The sequence below is a fragment of the Halictus rubicundus genome, chromosome 18 (assembly GCF_050948215.1).
Source record: "Halictus rubicundus isolate RS-2024b chromosome 18, iyHalRubi1_principal, whole genome shotgun sequence".
In the NCBI taxonomy this organism is placed as follows: Eukaryota; Metazoa; Arthropoda; class Insecta; order Hymenoptera; family Halictidae; genus Halictus; species Halictus rubicundus.
Window position 1 is genome coordinate 2,999,215 of NC_135166.1, and position 21,898 is coordinate 3,021,112.

The following is a 21,898-nucleotide window of genomic DNA, read 5'->3' on the forward strand; positions in this document are numbered from 1 at the left end:
CGTTCGCCGGTTCGAGAGAACCGTTCCCGGACAGATAAGACGATAGAAGCGCGCAACGTTCCCGGGAAAGACGACTTGTTCTTACCACCCGACGCCCTGCTAAGCTCGCAATCCTCTTACCAGCTTTCCGAACTTCTGGACACGTGTTCGAACAGCCTGAAGTGGCTTTTCCGGAAGCTCTTCATTTAATTATACCGGCTACAGTTCCGTCGCGGTGTCCGAGGACTAACTTCGTCCGCGTTTCCCCGTGTCTTTCCCTGTGCTCGATGTACCCTAATTCCACGGGGCAATCTTCGCGCACAAAGGTCTGCAGAAATTGCGGGCGACAGAGCTGAAATAAATATTTATTCCAATAGGATAACTTATTTGATACAAAAATCGGAAAATTTTCCTAATTTTCAGCCTAAAGGATGGTAGAGCCAGCATGGTTTTCGCGAAAGCTGAGGGTCCCATTTAGTCCAGGAGAGACAGGAATACTCATGCTTCCTGGGTAACCCAATTTTTACAGCGAACAGTTTACGGCTGCATAAATGCTCGACAAAACGGAGCGTTCTGCTCAAACGTCCAATAACATCGGTCGACTGTCTCCTTCATTACCGGCAACGGCGCATAAAAAATAAAAATCCCGATTAAGCCTTGCATGGGTTGCCGTGTGAAGCGGACAGGCTCGTCCCCGGGGCAAGCTAATGGCGTAATAAAATAACAGACGCTCGACCAACCGCGAAAACTCCTTTTCGAGAAGAAAGCGGCAGCGTAACGAGCACGAAGGGTGCCCGCCACCCCGGGGTCGTGTGTGCGTGCGTGCGATTCCGAGGGATTTTGTTCACCCCTTAAACCGATCTAGCCCACCGAAGGGTCGAAGGAAACTGTTAAATTCTATTACGCGTTCGAAGCTCGATCGTGATCACGTCTTTCGAAGAAAAAGGATCCGAAAGGGAGAAGGGACGAGAGCGGGATCGAGGAAGACAAAAGTTGTGGGGGAAGGGGTGGAGAGGAAGAGGGACGGTTTTGTAGGGCCCGATGGGCCAGGTCGCAGGTAGACAGCGGACCCTCGAATTGCTCAAAAAAATGAGGGGGCACGCGGTATACTTCTGGCCGTCGTGTAACGTCCCCTTCGCTTTCAGATAACCGTTTACGGTGTCCTCTCTCGGTCTATGGTCTCCGGCAGCCGAAAAAAAAAGGAGAAATGAAAGATCCGTGGATGGAAATCGCGATTGCGTCCTGGCCGAGCCGTCCTAATGATTTCGTCCGTCCGCAAAATGGCCACCGGTCCGCGGTGCTCCCAAAATCGTTAATATATAGAGACAGAATCCTAAAAAGAAAAATAAACTGTCTACAGAAGAGTTTACAGAAAAATTATGAACACGGGTATGTCTCCTGCACGATACAAGACGCCGGCAAGACCCGTGTTGTTGACACGAATCGAGTATTCACCGTACCCTCTTCTTTTTTGGCAAAATTGAGGTATCGAGATTTCGGCTGCGTTTCGAGGCCCGACAGCCAATATTTGAAGAGAATCTCTTCGACTCGTCACTTCAAATATTTTGCTCCCCGGTCGGCCGTGTCATCCTCGAGCAAATAAGTTGCTCGATTATCTGGAAAATCGTTCCTGCCGGTTTCGGAGCGGCGGACACCGCTTCTCCAAGGTAATCCGAAAGGAAGTTAGCGAAGCATGGACCGGGGAACCGTGGTTTGTTCACGACGACGCCCCGCGACACTCGAGATAACGTTAATCCTGATTAAGTGACCGCGGGGACCACGAGGAGGAACCCGGGATTGATTTAAGTCCGACCTGAAATCGTCGGAAAGTCGCGAACACGTTTCGGGGATCAGTTCGCGGGGAACGTGTATAATCTTAATTGAATCGGACGCGTGTGTAAGCTCCTTTCACGGTTAAGGGACGTCCGCTGACGCCTATGGTGTCCCAGTTAGACAGAGGTCGCGCCAAAATGAAGCTATAACAATAAAAGCTGTAACAATAACTCTGGAGTTAATTCCTCCGATCATTTTTCCTGTCTTCTTCGCTGTTGGAGCCATTTTGTAACCGTTCTGCACGATACATGACGCTTGGCAGACCCGTGTTGTTGACATATGTCCATATGTTCCATATTTTAGTTTTATACGTGTTTTCTGTCCTTGACCTTGAATGACCTTGGACTAATTGTAGTCACTGAATTCCTAATGAAAGGGACTATCATTGTAGGTGTTTAAAAAAGGGTGGTTCCATTTAAAAAAGTCAAGGTGACCTTGATATCTCCAAAAAAATGACATAAAAACAAAATTTTTACCATTCAACTTTGTCTCCTTACCATATTTTACGTATCTTTAGAAACAACAAAGATATTTGAGGTGCTAACGTTTGGTGACTCACCCTGTATATCGAGAACACACTGTACTAGATGAATCGGCGAATATCGCGGTACTATTTTGAATATATTGAAACGGTGGACGACATTTTTTTTTAATTTTCGATCTTCGCAACGGATTTAGACAATGTTTATGTTGCGTAAAGCTCGGCAGTCTAATAATATCGTTAAACAGTGGGAACCGAGGAGTAATTGCGGAATCTCGGCGTCGTAATTCCCAGATTGTTGATTGGTAATCTTCTGCATGGAGCTAATTAAGGCGGCGGGCTCACGGGATCCGCCGTCTAAATTGTTTTCTATGTCGGCCCTCCCCTTTCGCCCCACGACTAGATAGCCTTGGGGATCCTTTTTACCGGAGCGTGTGGAGGACGGCGTAAAAAAAAAAACGACGCGACAAGATATTTCGCGACCTAATGAGCCGGTTTAGCGACTCTTAACATAATTATCTTTATGATTTATAATAAACGTTCACTCGTTAGGCCGGCCGATTTTTTCGTCGCCCGTGGCCCCGTCTCCGTGGAATTTTACGATTTCCTCGAGACTTACGCGGAATAACAGGGTATCACCGGAACGCTGACTAATTAATTATCGTCTTTCCACCGTCTCGTCGCGCGACAGAAATAATTGCCTGTATAAAACTCGAGTGAGAGAGAGAGAGAGAGAGAGAGAAAAGGGAAACGCGTTGCAATTTAATAAGTTGCTTATCAGAAATATTAGGACCAACAATGAGAACTCGGATATAATCGAGTTAGGAAAAAATCGAGAACCTCGCCTCGTCCTTGTTGTTTCAGAAAACATCCAACGGGCAAGTAATCGTTAACGAAACAGCGAGAAAGAAAACAGCATCCCCGCATCCCTTTGTTTTATTACGATTCTAATTCGTCGGGTACACAAAGGGTGCGCATTGCGCAACCTCTCGCGGCGAAAATCCGGAGGACAGCGTGGGCAGGTCCAATTTACAGCAGCAACAATACCAGCATTGTTTGCAGAAGGAGGCAGCGGCGGCCGAGGATACGAAAAATCATTACAAAGAACGCCGTTTGTTTTCTTTCCACTGTCCCGGCGGCTTCGACACCGGCCGGCTCCTAAAACTCCCATAAACACGCGCAATAAAAAGATATTGCCTCGGGAGGAAAAAAGAGGACGGCACGGCTTCACGGTGTTACCAAGAAGAACGCCGTAGTCCCGACGCGTCTTCCTTCGTGATCGCTTTAATGGGCCCATGATTGCCGCGTCGGGACGCCAGGAAAAAATTGTCGCGAGCCTGCACTTCGTCGGGAAGCGCATAGATCCTCGATCCTCCTCCTCCTCCTCCTTCTGACGGATCAGCTGCTGGAAAATGTTGAAACGCCCCGACGCCGAGCGGCCTCCTGCAGATCCACGAGCCGAGCGCGTGGCCATCTGTCCCGCGAGCGAGAAATCGGAAAACGGTTTTCAAGATCACCGACATATGGCACGCGGGCCCGAGTTTATCTCTCGAGGAAAAAATACGCCTCCGAGGCGCGGCCCAAAATGCTCGAAATGCCGCAGAGGTGGAGAGGCATGGTCCTCCTGGCGCTGCAGCGATGGGCTCGACCGACTCTCAAGTGGAAACACAGTCGCCAGATCGAGACTCGTTCCCCCACTCTAATTTCCCCTTCTGCCGCGCCATAGTCCCCCACGCTTCCGCCACTGGCCGGTCACGTGACTAATCCGGTACTGGCAGAGAGGGGGGAATCTAGTCGATTCCCCTCATCTGGCAACACTCGGTGGAAACCTGGATCTGCCCTAATTGTACCGGGGAACCGGCGACCGAATTCTGTGAATAAAAAAAAGGCCACGTTTAAATTTTCAGCGTTAACTTTTAAATTGTGAAGGGCGGTGGAACGATTTCGAAAAGTATTTTGCTTGATACTACAGTGGCCCGGACGTTCTTGATAATAAAATAACTTTGGCAAATAACGTCCAGAAAATTATAAAAATACTATTGCCATTGTGGTTAATGAACCGTCCGAACGATCTCCAAGATTCCCGAGAAGTCTATCTCCTCTCGTAGTACACGGAAACAGTTTCCCGTGGAACACAAGGTCTACCCGAAGCCGATCCATCATTCCCACAATAGTTACGAATAACGCCCCAGCCCGAGGTAACCTAATCGATCATACGAAGCCAGGAGTTCGAAGGGCAAGGTCCGCTCCAAATTTCCCGATTGTCAGGTGGCAGGTATGGTTCGCATGGGCTCGATAATGGTGTGAGAGCGATCACCGTTGGACCGGTTTGCTCCGATTTCGATGCGCGGCGGGACACGCGGATAATGGTATCAGATCACGTCAACTATTAATTACAGGCTGCGTATCAAACCGTGTGTCCGATCCGCGGGACGAAACGAGAGAAAAGTTCGATCATCCCGTTTCCATCGTTCACTCGAACGCGCTAACGAGGTTGCGCCAAGCATTCAATTTACTTATCTCCGAGTCTTTAGTTCGAGATATCGCCCTAATGAGAGGGGCCCTGTTCGGGACGAAACAATAATTAATCGACACGCAAAAGCGTTTAAGGGGTTCGAACTGTATCGGGCATCCGGAATATCGATACGGGGATGTTTGCTCGGGACTCGTACGAAGCTTCCGGGAATGTTGTTTCAATTTTTCCGTATTGTTTACTGTAAAATTGGTTCGCACGAATCACTTTATCGACGACGAGCTGCGCTTAGGTCACTGTAGCGCCTCCATTAGGAGCTTCTTTTGGCTAAAAAAAATAGTGTTGGTTAGATCAATGGTGTGACAAAATGAGCCCAAAGTTTCGGAAAAGATTGCTCCAACCCAGCAGTTACAATAAATTCCGAAAAATCCATAAACTCGCAACTCAAGTGTCTCAAGTGCCTCGCCGAGGGCGACTCTCAACAGAGTTAGGGAGTTCTACTCTCGAATGGGTTCAAATTTCGTGGTCGTTCCAGAGTTTGACGAAAACCAGGAGGCCAGGCGAGGCTCCAGCAAGCCCGACTCTGCCCGACTCTGCAGACGCGTTTCCAGGACTGCGGATATTGAAAAGAGTGGACCGGCCCGACGATCTATCATCTGGACAAGAGCAGAAGCGTCGGTGTAGGTCAAAGTGGCCGTGAATTTTCGCCATTCGGGCCCCACTCGGGCCCGTTCTCTCGGTCTTCGGCCGGCTATTCTACCATGCGACCATATGGTTGCCGACGGCGGGGCCCCATTATTTCCTGCAGGATCCGAGTGCCGGGAACGCGGGCCGAGGGGAGGGGTCAGGGGGAGGTAAGTTAGCTGGGCCCACCACGAAATTGCCCGAAAATTGGCCGCCGCTCCTCGACCCGCCTCATTTTTTCCCGGATAATTTCATAATTTTAATTTGAATTTCAATGCAATGCTCGCGCCCTGCCAATCACCGTCGAACAACGTCCCTCCGTGACTCTTCGGGGTCTGTTCTCCTTCGAATTAACCCTTCAAGCCCCGAAACCAGCGCGATCCTTTTCTCCCCCCTGTCTGCGACGCGAACCCGATGCGACATCCTCGCGAAACGTCCACGTTCACGTCGCCGCCGTCGCGTCGGATAACGGGCCTCGGAGGTTATTATGGTAATCCAGATCGAAGGATGAATTGATTAGTACTTTGATCGAGCTCTTCAACTTTTCTCCCCAAATTGTACACGTTCTGCGGTTTGTTCATCGTACCCACGCGATTAACGAAAACACGGTGCAACGGAGTTTACCATAATACAATTAGCGCGGGTAATTCCGCGACGATTATCCTCCAGGCCTTGGCGACATATATGGAGAAATCACTGTATTCTACATTATCCAAATTTTTAGCCATCTCTTTTACAATATATACACGGAGAAATGAATTTGTTGAATGATTTCTCATTCGTGCTTCTTTACAATTTCGATAATTGTGAATTAAGAGTACTAGAACCCGTATAATATTTGTGAATAAGTGAGATAGGTTTAGTGCTTCTTGAAAAGAACTAGAACAAAATTTGTTCAGCAACCTAGAATTTTTTAGTCATCTTTAACACTGAACCTACCACCGCCGGTCAAAACGACCGCTCCAGATTTTTTATTTTACAATTACTGAGATTGTAAAAATGCTTTCGTGGGAAATGATGAAATAAATATATTTAGGAGAGCAAATTCAATCTCGTCATTTTTACAAGACAACATGTATTAGTTACTTTCAATGCTCGGTAGGTTTAGCGTTAAATTTCGAAAAAATTCAGGAAAAAGATTCTTGTCGATTCTTATCAAATCCCACGCACGTGTCCCGATTGACAGATAAAAAATATTTAACGCTATTCAAAAATGGATATTCAGTCTTCTAAATGTCGCGCAGCAGATCCGCTCGAGTCTTTCGCTCGCAGATATTCTATTCTCCGCGAGATAAGACACCGGGCGAATGAGAAAGAAGGATGGCAAGGATCTCGATCGAATCTCGATCGTCGCAGCTGCCTCCCGTCCGCTGTTCTATTTTAACTGTCTTTTCATCCTGTTTCACCGTTTGACTTTCGTTCCCCGTCTGTATAAAATATGCTAAATGCCCCGCGGAGCCGTGGTGCCCCCACGGAGCTCTCCGGCAACGCTGTTATTTACGAATTATGAATGTTGTAACACAGAGCATAATGATCGCGACGAGACCCGGGCCAATTTTCGCCGCTTATAAGCACCGTATCCTTAATGCGGCTCGGACCACACCGCACCGCACCGCACCGCACCGCACCGCATCGTGGCCCTCGTCCTGGCTTGCCCTAGGAATTCTTAGGATCGATAGTCCTTCCTAGCCGGCGAACGAGTTCCTCATGATGTTCGTGATGGACGACCGCGGTTCAAATTAATTCCGTGCGAGGCGGGATCGATTTCGGCAATGCTCAAATCGAGATCCGAGGCTGTTGTGCCCCCTAATGTTTTCGACCTCATCGTTCCCCGGGATCAATTTTATACATCCGTAATGGTATGGTAATCGCCGGACCGGATTTTATTTCTTTGTTGCGCGGAGGAATGTCTGAGACATGCTGAAGAGATTGACGGGCCTTCGACGGGGAAGAAATTAACCTGGTGAAATATAAAACAGTGAAAAATATAAAAAATCTCGGAACATTGTAAATATTGTTTTCAGCGTAAAATGACTATTAACACTGGAACTGCCGAGCCCCAAACGTGACTTAGACTTATCCCTTTATGATGACAGCAAGATTTCAGGTTTCATGCGATTTTTACGGTAACTTGCATCTACCAGTCATTTTGACTGGTTCGGTGGTTCTGGTGTTAAGGGACGAAAAGAATTTTGATTCGAGTCCTGCTTTTCGATTTTGCGTAAAGATCTGCAGTCTAGAAGTAATATGCTTTCGCGAGAGACAGAGAGAGGGACGAAACGCGTGCAACCCTAATATCAGAAAGTCATCAAGGATCGGCGGCGATCATAGAACGGGCGGTGATGATAGCCGTAGGCCGGATTTTCGCTATTCGAGCGATGACGGCGCGCGCTTGCGCCGTTTCGCGGGATTGTCGAACTGGGTCATTATAATTTAAACGTGGTCATCAGGCCGGCTGCTTTCCGGGGCTGAGTTTCTCGGGTATCGTCCGGGGCGAACCCGTTGATTACAGAAAAAAATCGGTGACCATCGCTTAATACGGCGACCCGTCTCGGGGCAATCAGGGGCCCCGTGATCCTGCCGGGGTTTTTGCAGCTTTCGCGTGCTTTTTACGAGCTGCCTTAGCGAAACACTCCTTTCGGCGGCAATTACCGGCCAGAACGAACACACGCTTGCGGTTGTTCCGCCGCGGCGACGCGGGCCCAAACGACCGGGGCCAGGGCCCTGGGCCCCATTGAAAGCCGAACGGAGCCGAACACGCGTGGAACCATGTGCATGCGAGATTATCGGACGATATTCTTTCTCCGTGGAGACCATTGTGTCCGGCAAAAAGTGACCGCGGGTGCGCGAGCTGCACCGGCCTACGCGGCAAAAAAAGAATTAATACCGAAGGAGAGCAGGGGCTGGGGGGGGGGGTGGCTGTGGCCTGGTGCTTTTGGTAACATTCGCGTTCTGAAAACGCGTTCTGCCCTCTCTCAATCTCCCTCTCCACCTCTCTTTCTCCTTTCCAGCACGCTTTGCTTTATGGGGCTCGTCCCCGGCGAACATATTAGATTTTGGCCCACGTATGAAATATTCTCTCCCCCTTTTTGCGGCTCCGCATATCTTCCAGGCTTTGAAGGATCTCTCGGAAATGTTCTCCGATTTTCCGCGAATATCGCATTAGGTTGTGACGTAAACGAGTCTACTCCGCGAATCCAGTTATACGGTGGAACCTCGGTTGTCCGATCTAAGCAGAGAAACATGACAAAACTTTTATCCAGTACTTCACCAAAAACGCAAATACAGTGTTCACTCTATATATGTCCGAAATACCTAGCCGATAAATGTCCTAGAACTATCTCCACTGCCACGAGATATACTAGAGGGGCGACCCGTGAGGGGTCAAGAGAGACCTCGGTCGCCTAGTCGATCTATGTCCGTGGCTAGAATTGTTTTTTGGACATAGATCGAGTAAACACCGTTTTTCCTTCACTGTATATCATTCTAATATTGACAGTTTCATTCTTGACACGTGGCGAGTTTTAGCATTGCTTAAATTTCTCAAAAAATGTCTCACTTAAATAAGTCCGTGGCTAGAACTGTTTTTTGGACATAGATCGAGTAAACACTGTTTTTCCTTCACTGTATATCATTCCTTCATTAACAGTTTCATTCTTGACACGTGACGAGTTTTACCATTGCTCAAATTTCTCAAAAAATGCCTCACTTAAATAAGTCCGTGGCTAGAACTGTTTTTTGGACATAGATCGAGTAAACACTGTTTTTCCTTCACTGTATATCATTCCTTCATTAACAGTTTCATTCTCGACACGTGACGAGTTTTACCATTGCTTAAATTTCTCAAAAAAATGTCTCACTTAAATACGAAGCCTCAATTTAAAAAATGTATTTCCCTCTTATCACGTTGACTGCCATGTCACCCACATGTGGGTATATCGTGGCAATATCGTATGTACATTTAATCGTTTTCAATTTTTATTTCATCAAATCACTCACTTTGATTTTATGGAATATCTGAGGTTTCTAGCGTGGCAGTCAAAGTGTTAACAAACAGCATTTTACCACAAATATGAATATCGTTCCGAAGAGAAGCATCGCCGAAAATTCATGACCTTACCTCCCGTGAACTCGGACAGGCAGCTTTCCACTGAGCTCAAGATTTCTAAAATGCTAATTGAAGGAAGCACAGCGGGAAGCGATAAGGGTTTCCGGTTGCGGTGTGCCAGAAGGGTCCCGGGTCCTTCGACAATGGTCTCCGCCCTGGCTGAGACTGCAAAAAGTCGCGGTCGGACCGCAATTTTCACCGCGAACCGAAAGTCAGCCGCAGCCGTAAATTAGGTAATTGCTACCGTCCCGTCGTCGGCGAGGAAAACCCGTCGCCAAGGACGTTGCCGGGACACGTCGATCCCACGACGATGCCCTCTCATCCTTTCGAAAGCGGGGGAAAGCTTTTTGATTTACAAGGAGGCAAAGCTGGTCGTGAAAAGTCACCGGCGAGGCCGGGGGGCTTCTTCTGCTTCGAAGTCGGGCCCGAAAATTCCGATTCCGGAGTTAGTGGCGTCGTAAAACCGAGCGAGAACCGTCCGCTTTCGCGTGATTTACGATGGTCGCGAGGAGAAAAAAAGAAATAGAAACATCTTTGCCCGTGCCGGAGGACCTCTTAATTGCTCGGATACAGCACGCGACTTTTCAAACGTGTTCTCTCCGAAAGGACGAGGGGTGGGGGTGTCGTTAATTTGACGACCAGGGGACCGGAGAATTGATACGTTCCCGCTTGGGTTTCGATGTGTCGGACCCGTTGATTTTTCGATTGATAAAGAATGATTGCGGTCTCTCGGAAAGGGTGCGCCTTCGAACAACGAACGCGTTCACTGTGAAACGTTCTTTACGACCGAGTGCCGCAATAAAATGGGTGCTCTCGGTCGATGAGCCGCGACTTATGAAAATCCAGACATGGTTCCGGGCTGCGGGCCTTTGTGGGAACGCGCGTAATCTCGATTGCTGGGAAATTATTTTTCCAGCGATCCTTTGATCGATGTCCCTCTCGGTGTTCCCGCAATCTCTGCGACAAAAATATGTACTGTGCGAGGAATTAATATATGTCGGTGCAACTTCTACCTTTGCTTGTCCCAAAAGTTCTATCCGCAACGTGCACGTTTAATGTCATTAAACGACAAAAATTAATGAATGACAAGAAGATGAATTAAGTGACAAGAATGAAAAAAAAGTGGCGGCACTTTGAATTTTGAATGTCGATTTTCTTGCCTTTCTTTTTGATTACCGAGCTAAAAAATGTAATACTAATCTAGAATCCTTTTGACTTTTTCCTCTCAGATAAGCAGGATGATCCTGGACTCCTGTCAGCCTTTTCTTAAAACTAATCTTTTTCAACAGCATGTAACTCCGTCAGTTTTGATCATTTTCGCTTGAAAAAAAAATTGTGAATATCCGCAGAATATAAATAAGTATGTGTGCGAAATGCCGATGTAAAGAAACTTGCATTTCTTTTGTATAAAAATTCCCTAAAAGGACCAGAAAAATGAAAGTCTAGAATACCCCCTTAGAGCCATTTTTAACACTAGAACGACCGAGCAATAAATGCGACTGACGTATAGATAAATGCTTTGTAACAGTGACAAGACTGTGCCCATTCGGACTTCATGCAACTTTTATTGTAATATGTGCTTCAATGAAGAGGTTCATTAAAAAATGTCCGATGAAAACATTTCTACAATTTCAGCAATTGTAAAAGAAAAAATTAGGAAGCAGTCATTTTGACTGCTCCGGTCATTCTAGTGTTAATCACGTTAAGGAAACTCTAAAAATTGTTATCCAATGTATCATTTGCTACCTACGGTTACCGATTGTTTATCCTGGCAACGAGCAGACTAAAAACGCAAAAAAAATTTTACCCCCGCTCCAGAGGTGCAGTGTTCGCGACGTATAATTTTGAAGCGCCCTGTACAGTCTACGAGAACGATTTCTGCCCGTTGTCTAAACGTTAATTTTTGCGTCGGACTGTAACCGGCCAGCCAATAATTTCCAATATTCCCATGGCAGCACGAGAGAGAACCGTGAAGATAAGGGCCGGTGAATAACGCGGACTGACGAATACTTTAGAGGTGAAGCAATATTTGATTACGCGATCAAAAGTTTGTGGCCGAGGCAGAAGCAGCAGCAGCATCAGCGGGGAAGCAGAGAAAGATTGTCTACGAACTACGAAAGGTTCGTGGACACGGAGCCATAAAGCCAACCGAGGCGGCCAGATAGGAGACAGGCACCGGCAGTCGTCGGGGGTTATAAATTTCGGTTTCGAGAATTTGTCAGGGTAACATATTGGTGGATACCTAGCCGCCCCTGGAGAGGTAAGGTAGAAGGCTAAGTGCTCAATAGCGATTCGGGGATCCTCTGGTTACCACCTGTCCTCCCGGGGGACTCGTTTGAAGGAATCTCTTTCTCGGGCAACCTCTTCTTCTCCTCCTCCTCCTCCTCCTCCTCTTATTCCGCTTCGCAGGCCTCGCCACGGGGAAAGCTGGACTAATGCTGGCCCGGTGACAATGAAAATTTGTCGCCAGCGCATTTGACGCGAAAACTGGCTTTGAAAGCTTCCAGACGACGACACCCGCCGCTAGCGACCCGTGACAAGCGACACAACCAGCCAGCCGAAATTTTCTGCTTTGTCGCCCCCCGAGTTCACCGACTGAACTGATTTTCAGGGGCTCGTAAAAAAAAAGCAGGGGGAGACACGAAAAGGTGCTGCGCGAGCTGTCCTTTCATGATAATTCCTGGCAATTTCGCGGTACGATTGAAATTGCCTGTCGATCCCGATCCCTCGTGAAATGGAAGCCCCGGCTTCTCTGGGTTTGGCGTTTCTCGGCCATGACACGCTCGACATAATTAGGAGAACGGTGTTTCTTGCGAGCTCACCCGCCCGCCGATTCGGCGCGTTTGTTCGCACCGTCAACTTCATTCTGGTTCGTTGACCCTCGGACGCACAGATTTGCCAACAAAAGCCTTCCAGTGGTATCTCTGGAAATATTAATATATCTGTATAAAATTGATTGTGGGTACAAAGTACGTGCAAAACATTTTAAAGAATATGTACATCAAATTATGACGTTACCGAAAAAAGAAATCAATTTTATTTTATGCCAGCGAAAGTGTGAAATATCCCTGTTTGTTATTACACACAAAAGAATCTGCTCTAGTTTTCCCCTCCATCCGTAATTTTCCACTTTTTAACGAGTACGTGAAATTACGACACAGCTACGTAGGGGAAAATGGTGTCGAAAAGAAAAATTGGTTACATGGTCGTTCGACGATTATGTCAGGATTAATAATACATGAAATGGGAATTTGCTTAAAGATCCACGGTCCGCTAACGATTTTAGTACCAAGTTATTGAAACGAGACGATTACGGACAAGAACGGCGGCTCCGGAGTTCACAAACTATAGAGTGCAGGAGATAATGGGATGCGCGAAACTGGTTTTCGATATTTTCGCATGCGATGTTTTCCATAATTACCTCGGAACCGTATAGGTCCTCGGGAGAGATGAGTGCCGAGGATGACGTCCTGGAATAATATTTGTGAAAAATAGTCCCTCCTCGGACACATGCGGGGATTATGCCGAAAGCAAGCCGAGCGAAACGAAGAGTAATATTTTTCCAGGAGAGATAAGCCGTAGCCGGGTTCAACTTCGCGCGCCCCGCCGTTTGACAATCCGATCAGCAAACTCTCCTTTTGTTATGCACCGAGACCTTTATCCTCGTCGAACCTCGTTCGCACCTCCGAGAGATCTACGGCAAACTTTGAGTAACCCGAAGACTCGAAAACGTTTGGGAATCGACAGCCAAGGGCTGCGGATGAGCTGAATAGAAGATCAAACACCGTACAAACGGTCACGGAATTCGTGATTAACACTGGGTTCGCGGAGCGCTAAAGGTCACTGTTTTGCATTACTTTACAGAAATATCAAGAACGTGCTACCCACATTTTCAGCAATATTTATAAAATAATACATATGTACCCGGAGAAATAAATTTGCTAAATAATTTCTCGTGTATCCATCCTCGGAATCTTAATAATTTTAAATTGAAAATATTAGAACCGGTCATTTTGATCCTTCAATCTCGTCCTTAGTCTTAACAATTTTAAATTGAAAATATTGGAACCCGTCATTTCGATCCTTTAATCTCGTCCTTGGAATCTTAATACTTTTCAATTAAAAATATTAGTACCCGTCATTTTGATCCATTAATCTCGTCCTTAGTCTTAACAATTTTAAATTGAAAATGTTAGAACCCGTCATTTTGATCCTTCAATCTCGTCCTTAGTCTTAACAATTTTACATTGAAAATGTTAGAACCCGTCATTTTGATCCTTCAATCTCGTCCTTAGTCTTAACAATTTTAAATTGAAAATATTAGAACCCGTCATTTCGATCCTTTAATCTCGTCCTTGGAATCTTAATACTTTCCAATCAAAAATATTAGAACCCGTCATTTTGATCCTTCAATCTCATCCTTAGTCTTAATAAGTTTAAATTAAGAACATTAGAACTGCATCAATTTTTCTAGAACGTTCAAAAAATGTTTCTTAATTTTAGAGAATGGTAAACTCGTTCCTCAAATCTGTATCTTCCGAACGAATGAAAAATTGTCATTTTAATAATTATTTCGTACACCGAGTACGTATACACCCTGTAGGGTGAGTCACCTAACGTGTTCACCTCAAATATCTTTTTTCAAAAATACACTAAATGTTTCGAGGACAAATTTGAATGGTAAAATGGGGCACGCACGATACCAAAAGAATGTTTGTTTTCAAACGAATACCGGGGTAAATCAATACTGGGTCCCATTTCCAAAGTACAGTGATTTCTCTATATACGTCGCCGAGGTCTCGATGATAAACGTCGCGGTATCCCCACTACCGGGGCGTACTCCGCGAGGGCTCGCGAAGCTCCACAACACGCGTATATTGACGTATATCTATTGACTATTGACATATGACATATGACATATATGACTATTGACATATATCGAGAGCTGTGCGCATGTGACGTCTCTCTCGATAAAAAGGCGTAACCAACGCGATTCACGCAACGACCGCGAGTCTTTTCAGGGCGGACCTATTGTTCAGGGTTTCCTTTTTCGATTCGGGAAACGTGTCATTTTCGGAGGAACCCCGACGACAGCGGATAAGATCTACAGGATCCTGGATCCCATCGGTGTCTGAGGGAACGCGGCGCCGATTCCGAGGTCCGGTCGCGAGAGGATGAAACGTGTTCGTCGCCGACGGACGCAATCTGACGGAAAATCGAGAACTCACGTAATCCCACGAGTCGTGGGGATTAAACCGGCTGTTAAACAAACGCGGAGGCTAGACCAGCCGCGGGAACACGAGAACGAATCGTGCGTGAGATGTTGCGCGGCGATAGTCGGTGAAAGAAGATGGGGACCCCATTTTCTTTTTTTTTTCTTTTTCTTTTTCATTTTCAGGGGGACGAGGAATGCTCGAGGTGACGGCCACGGATTACCGATCCTACGAAAACACCTCGCACCTATGGCGTCGCCAGAAATCTCCGGAGGATTTCGGTCCCCGACTGGACACTTTCGACCTGAAACATCGGGGACCACCTCCAAACCGACGCGCACAATGGCCCTGGTTAGCAGGGATCTTCGGAAATGTCCGTTTCCGTGTTATATTGGCCGTAATGCGACGCAAAATTGTTTGCTCGGCAACTGCGAACGCTGGGAATCGTTGTCGCAGCTTCGTTTCCGCCGAAAAGTATTGTTGAAGAGACCTTTGTGTAGCGGTGGGAGGCTGTAATTGATCGAAATATTTACGTGGCCACCGGTTCCGGCATTCGAATCGCTCGAAACGTTTATCTCGCCTCCGTGCCATCTTTCGGTCCTTAATCCTCCAACGGCGGACCATTCTTATACGCACAATTCTCGATATATGTCAACAACGCGGGTCCTGCAAGCGTCATGTATCGTCCAGGACCTCCTCGAGGTCTCCAGAACTTCGTGGCTCGCGGGGTATATCCCGCGGTAGTGGGGACAACTCCGCGACGTTTATCACCAAGGCCTCGGCGTCATATACGGAGAAATCACTGTGTATACTCTATTTATCAATTTTTAAAATATATTTCTGATCTTTCCATTTTCCCTGAAATATACGAGTGAGTCAGCAATCGTGTTTAACATTTCCTATTATCTGCCAAGGGTGGAGAAGATCGAGCGCTGCACGAGGCCGAGCAAAATTCGGAAAAGGGGATTTTCCGGGGCTCGTTAGAATTCACGGGACCAAAAAGTGCCGGTTTTCTCGCGAACGTGAGCTTATTCGCGGCGATCGTATCGAAACAACGGGAACCATAAACCTTTGACGTTTCCATTACACCCGCCTCGCGATACCGCCCGCGGAGTCGACGGGAAGATCGATCCCATCATCCGAAACGTGTTCCGAATTTTTCCCGGACGACGGGAACACGAACGTCGAGGCTCCCTCCCGGGATTCACCCTCGATCTCTCCGCGGTGTGAAAGCTTTAAATGAGTTTCTGGAATCACGTGCGACGCGTGCCGGATATATTTACCATGGGCGACCGTTCTCGCTACGTATCCGCCAACGGTAATCGGTGATAAATATTTGATTCGAGGGGACCAGAAGTAAACGGTCGCTTGTGTCCGACGGGGTCGAATTGAATTTTCTCGGCGGATGTTGATCTTCGAGCAATATGGTCACGTTTCCCGTGGAACGCTCGCTGGTGTCTGAAAGGGAACTTTATCGAACCCCATTCGAAATCATTCGCAACAACCCCTTGCATCGAGCACGCGACGCGACTCGTTTCCATGCTGTGCAAATTACCGCGCGAACTGATAGAAGAGGAAACTGTTAATTAGCAACTGCTTGGCGACTGAATTCTCCGTGTGTTCTTTGACAGTAGATGGCCACGTGTTAACTTTGTTAACACTAGGTTTACGGAGCACTAAAAATGACTATTTTACGTTTCCTTAGAAAAATAACATGGATATATCTATCAAAATCTGTAGCCATTTTTTGAATAATATATACTAATAATTCCTCATGGATCCATGTTTGCAATCTCAATATTCGTGAATTAAAAATATTAGAATCCGTCATTTTCACGGGTCCCGTAAATCTAGTGTTAAGTAGATATTTAAAATATGATTGTATGATCAGACCACGGATGTTTATACAGAGTAAAGGTTGCCTAAGTAAATTGCGAAATATTGAAAATCACGAGGAAGTCTATTTCTATTTAAAATATGCTGTTTAATTTGAGCTGTACACATCCCCTGCAATTTTGAACACGCTTCATCAAATTGTGCCGACATTTAATATTTAGAATGACAAAAAGCATGTCTGACCAACTCGTCAAAATTTAATAACGTTTCCGAGCCAAAAGAAAAATACGATAGTCAATGAATCAGTATTCTCCGAGATCATTAACAGCTCTACAAAATTCGGTAGAAAGCCAAGCCTGGGTTAGGCCTGCTAAACAAAGCCACCGATTTCTGAATCGCGGAAACATTAACCAGTTAACTGCGGAGTTTAATTTTCAAAATCCCTCACGGGGCGCGGAATTCAAATCGAGCAATTACGAATATACGCGTCGAACGCAGGCCAAATGCCGCTATTACAAATTTTATAAAGTAAGGCAAAATGAGAAAGAATCATTCGGTAAGAAATTAACAATTAATTAACACATTGTTGACCGGTCATGGAGTTCTCTCGTGATGTCCAAAGTTTCATTTCGATGCATTATGTGTAAGTAAAGTTTACTGAAGTTTATTTAGACTGTTTCACTTCCACATTCAATTACGAAATTATAGCTGGTGACAAGAGATGGCTACTGCATAAAATTGCCGGTCAACAATGTGTCAACGTTAACCGCACCGCAACAGAGTTTTCGATTGACGTGTGTACACGTCGAACGCAATTAACACGTTCGGCGCCCAACTGGAAACCCCAAAAATTCCATAAACTCAAAGTAAGTTATTTAATGAAATAAAAATTGTAAAAAATTATGATACTGAGTAATCCTCCAACTCTCTTGCACGTTACACATCCCAATCAAGTTTAGTACAAGGAATATACCAACGTAAAAATTCATTTTCAAACCTGCACAAATACAGTAACGAGCAAAACTGAGTCTACACTATTCGAAGCAACATAACTTTTTAAAAATTAGATCAACTGACTCGAATTGTATCGAGAAGTTAGAAGGATTAGTTTATTAGACGAGGTGTACAAAATTTTTGAGAAAAGTTTGAATTGGTCGGAATCGCAAAAGAAATAGTAAAAGTTGGTACTTTTAGCTTTTTTATCTGAGCCTGTATTGAAAATTTAAAAAATGTGTTCGATTCGCTCGAATAAATTGTATCCATGCTGTAAAATTTCACCGATATTGGTTAATTCGTTTACGAGTTATGAACGCTTAAAAGTAGAAAAATAGCCAATTTTCACGATTTCCGACTTAAAATCGCACTTTTGATCGTTTTAAAATCGAATTAAATTCCGTCACCCAAATATCGGTGACGCGGCGCCGAACTTGGTTAATCTAGGGTGTCCGGTGGCCTTTCAATTTCAACTAGAAGTGTTTCATAGTAAAATTGTTTGGGAGCTACTAGTTCTGGTCTCGCCGGTGCAGCTCGATGGAGCACGGCGGTCAAAGGAGCCGGTGGGCCATTAAAAGCAATTTCAGGATCGATGAACGGGGCCTGGTACAGAGCCGTTGGAACAGTAAAATCATCGGCTCGCGTGAAACGCGTCCGATCGCTGGCCGGCCGGGTCCAGGTGTGAGAAAAGCCCCGGGGCACAATAAAATGTCACTCTCCATTGAGGGAGCGATCCGTCGCTCGGAGCGCCACCCCTAAACGGTGCCTAGATGAATGGTCCTGTGCTCTATTCGTGGGCCTCTTTTCTATTGCCAGCGGGCACAAACGGGCGCGGATCGCCGGGTTCCACTGGAGAGAAAAAGAGAAAGAGAAAGAGAGAGAAAGATAGAGAGAGAGAGAGAGAGAGAGAGTTCGGCCTCGCGCTTCGGCCGGGTCACAAGGAACCCGGGGGATGCAACTCGGCCCGTTTAACGTCACCGTATATTTCACCCCACAATCGGCACTGCGAGACAAATACCCTTATTTGTACACATCCTGTGCATTGTGACGCGTGTATCGAGCGCGCGGCGCGCTCACCTAGGGAGCCTACGGACGACTTCCGGCGAATGCGTTCCGCCTCCTTCTTTCTTCCCTTCTGTCTCGGTCCTCGTTCCTCGTTCCGCCGTTTCTTTATCGAACCCCGGGCCACGCCGGCATCTCCGCCTCTTCCTTCGTCCTGTTCCACTTCTGCTCCTTTTTATTTTGCGCCCCGGCGAAAGACGGTGGGTGGGGCGAGATCGTGTACCTGCCGGATGAAAACCATATTGGATCGTGTGGCTACGAGACCTTTGATAATGCGTATCCCCCGGATCGCGATCATCCGACACCGATTCCCCGAGATCCTCTTCCATCGTCCGGCTATGCCCAGATCGTTCTTCCCCCCACCCCTTCCCCTCACCTCCCCTCAGCAAGCAACCCCTCCTGTTTCGCGCAGCGACCCGACAGGTACCGGGGCACACAAGGCCCACCGGGGGCGGGCGCCGACTAATTGCTCACAAATTTTTCCTGGACACCCAACGCAGCTCGGAAAAAGGCCGATTTCTCTCCCCCGCTCGGGACCGGCGATTATCTGCTTCCTTTCAGGACGACCGACGGGATTGTCGAACCCCGGAAGCGTATTCCTAATAACAATCTTTTTCTGAATGCTGCCTCCTCCGAGGCTGCTTACTTGGATTATGTTTCGGCGGCTGCTATCGGATTCCGGAAGTTTGCCCGATTTTTCTGGGCGTTCTTCGTTCGATTCGATTGTACTTCGCGCAGGACGCAATGCTACGTCGAGAATCGCGTGAAATCTCGATTAACCCGGTTTCATAATTCTGATAAAGTGTACCCGAGCGGATTTTATGCATTTCCGAGAATGAGGGATAGCAGAGACGGTAAAATGTTCCGATGAATTAAAGCGTCGCGATGTGTCACTGTCCACCTACCGGAGAGATTAAGGAAAGAGATCGCTGAAGTGACTCCTCCTCTTCGCGAGAAATACAGAAAATTTTGTCGTGAAAATCCGCCTAAATTCCTTGGAAATACTAAGGTTTATTTCGTCAAATAAACTACTAAGGTCTATTTAGTACCAATACTAAGGTATATTTAGGGTGCTTACTGAAAACTTCGACTATTCTCTTCTCTACGTTCAGAACTGCAGTAAAACCCCGTTTTCTGCGCACGGAGTCCTCACGTGTTGCGTGCAAGCGACTTCCAAAACGGGTTGTCATACTTTCCGGAGTTCATGGTGGGTATAGCGAGGGCTGCGTAATATCCCGAGGAGCTTAAGGAGTGAGGAGATACTAACTCGATTTTTGCACCCATTTTTTGGTCAAGTTTGGTGCAACCAGCGAGGTTCTACTGTACTCGATTTAAGACAGAACGAAGCAACAAGGTCGGCGATTTCAAAGCAGTGGCAAGAACGATTCGCTTTCTATAAAATATAAAATGCATTCTAACCCTTGCACTTACAATTTAACTCTGAAGTTTCAGTGTTCCGTTTTAAAAAGTGACATTTAATTTTGCCCGGCGGTCTATGGGAGATCTATGCGAAGAAAGAATATAGTGCGTTCGGGATTTCTATTTTCCGGGATTTCGGAGGTCGCACCGGGTTACCGGGTTAGCGGGTTAGCAGAGAAAGTCATACGAATCTGTAAATCACGTTCGCTAACAAGACCCGTTTCCCCCGGCGGGCGCGGTACAAAAAGCGTAATTGGAATTTTTACGGGTTCGAATTGCATTTGAGCTGTACGCGGAACGACGGAGGCGATCTCAAAGGAGACCACCGACGAAATCTTGTCCCTCGATTCCCATATTTTCTCCGGAAATTACGAGAGGGACGTGAAGGAGCGCCGAGCACCGGTGCGTCACAAAGCGACACGATTTCACGATCGACCGGAGACGAAATTTAATTTGTCCCGCGAGCAGTCAATTTCGGGGCAATCTTCCTCTTCGTCTTTTCTCTTCTCTCTCTCTCTCTCTCTCTCTCTCTCCTCTTCTCTCTTCTTCTCTCTTCTTCTCCTTCTCTTTTCTCTCCGCGTCTCCCCTCCCGTCGCAAAAGGTATACCACGTCGTCGGGGCTCATAAGACGTTCTGGACCATATGCCGGGGACCATACGGCACGTGGATAATTATAGTGAAACAGTACGCGGTCGTAATGCGAGGGTGGGTTTTACTCCGGCGAGATAATATTCGCGACGACAGATTGTGTGCCGAGCATACCGAGGAAATTAGGACCAACGTTAATCGCGAGGTTTGCGCTCGAGGGGAAACGGTTTCGATAATTGTGGAGGATTGTTGCCGGCGAGTCGGAAATTTTCAGCTCAAGTTTCTCGTTATGCACTTGCGCGCGATTATTGTACCGCCCGAGGCGGAACTAGAACTGTCCGGATAAAAACGGGTATATGTATATATATATATATTTTCCAGCGTCGTTAATTGTGCTCAACTTTGCGTATTGTACGTCAAGCAGAGACAATTCAACGGAATTACGAAGTTTTAATACGGTTGGTTAATCGCCGAGTTAAACTCCACTGAAAATATTTCTTTAATACACTACCGGGACGAGAAACTCCTTTTTACGTTAATTGTCAGTTTATTTCTTACGGTATTGTTTCACTTTTTCAACGGTGTTTCACGGCTGTTCCGTGACTAATTCTCACGAACTATGGAAAAATATCTTCGTCGTCTTTATCTTATTCCTTCCAAGAAATTAAATACTAGTTTACTTTTAAGAAGATTTTGGTTCAAAATAAGTAAGAAATGGCGGCGTTCGAAATTCAGATTGTCTAAAATATTTTCAGCACCGGGCTCCAGTTTTAAAGAATGGGGTTTCGAGAAACACGCATTTAGAGACTCGTCTCTCGATTGTATGAAAATTTGTGTACTTACGACTGATCTGTGAGCCGATACAATGCACCCTCTTCCTCTTCAACAAATTGTTGTTCGGCCAAATTCTCCTTTCTGCGAGGAATTCTGGCTTTCTTTGCGATTTCGGACAAACGACGGAGGGATTATCCTCTTTTCGTCTTGAGAGCTTGCAAATATTTCTGCTCGGCAACTGCTGGAAATATTCATCACAAAGATATTTTTAGTAAAAAGTTAAAATATTTCGCAAAAAGCATACACACTTGCTTAGGTATAGAGAGAAAGATTATATAAAAAATGAGCCGGATTAAAATTGCAAAAGATAAGCCACCTGGTTTGGAAATTATTATTTTCTGCGAGCAGGCTTTAAACTTTCAGGTTTAAGGGACCCAATTACTGTGGCTATATTA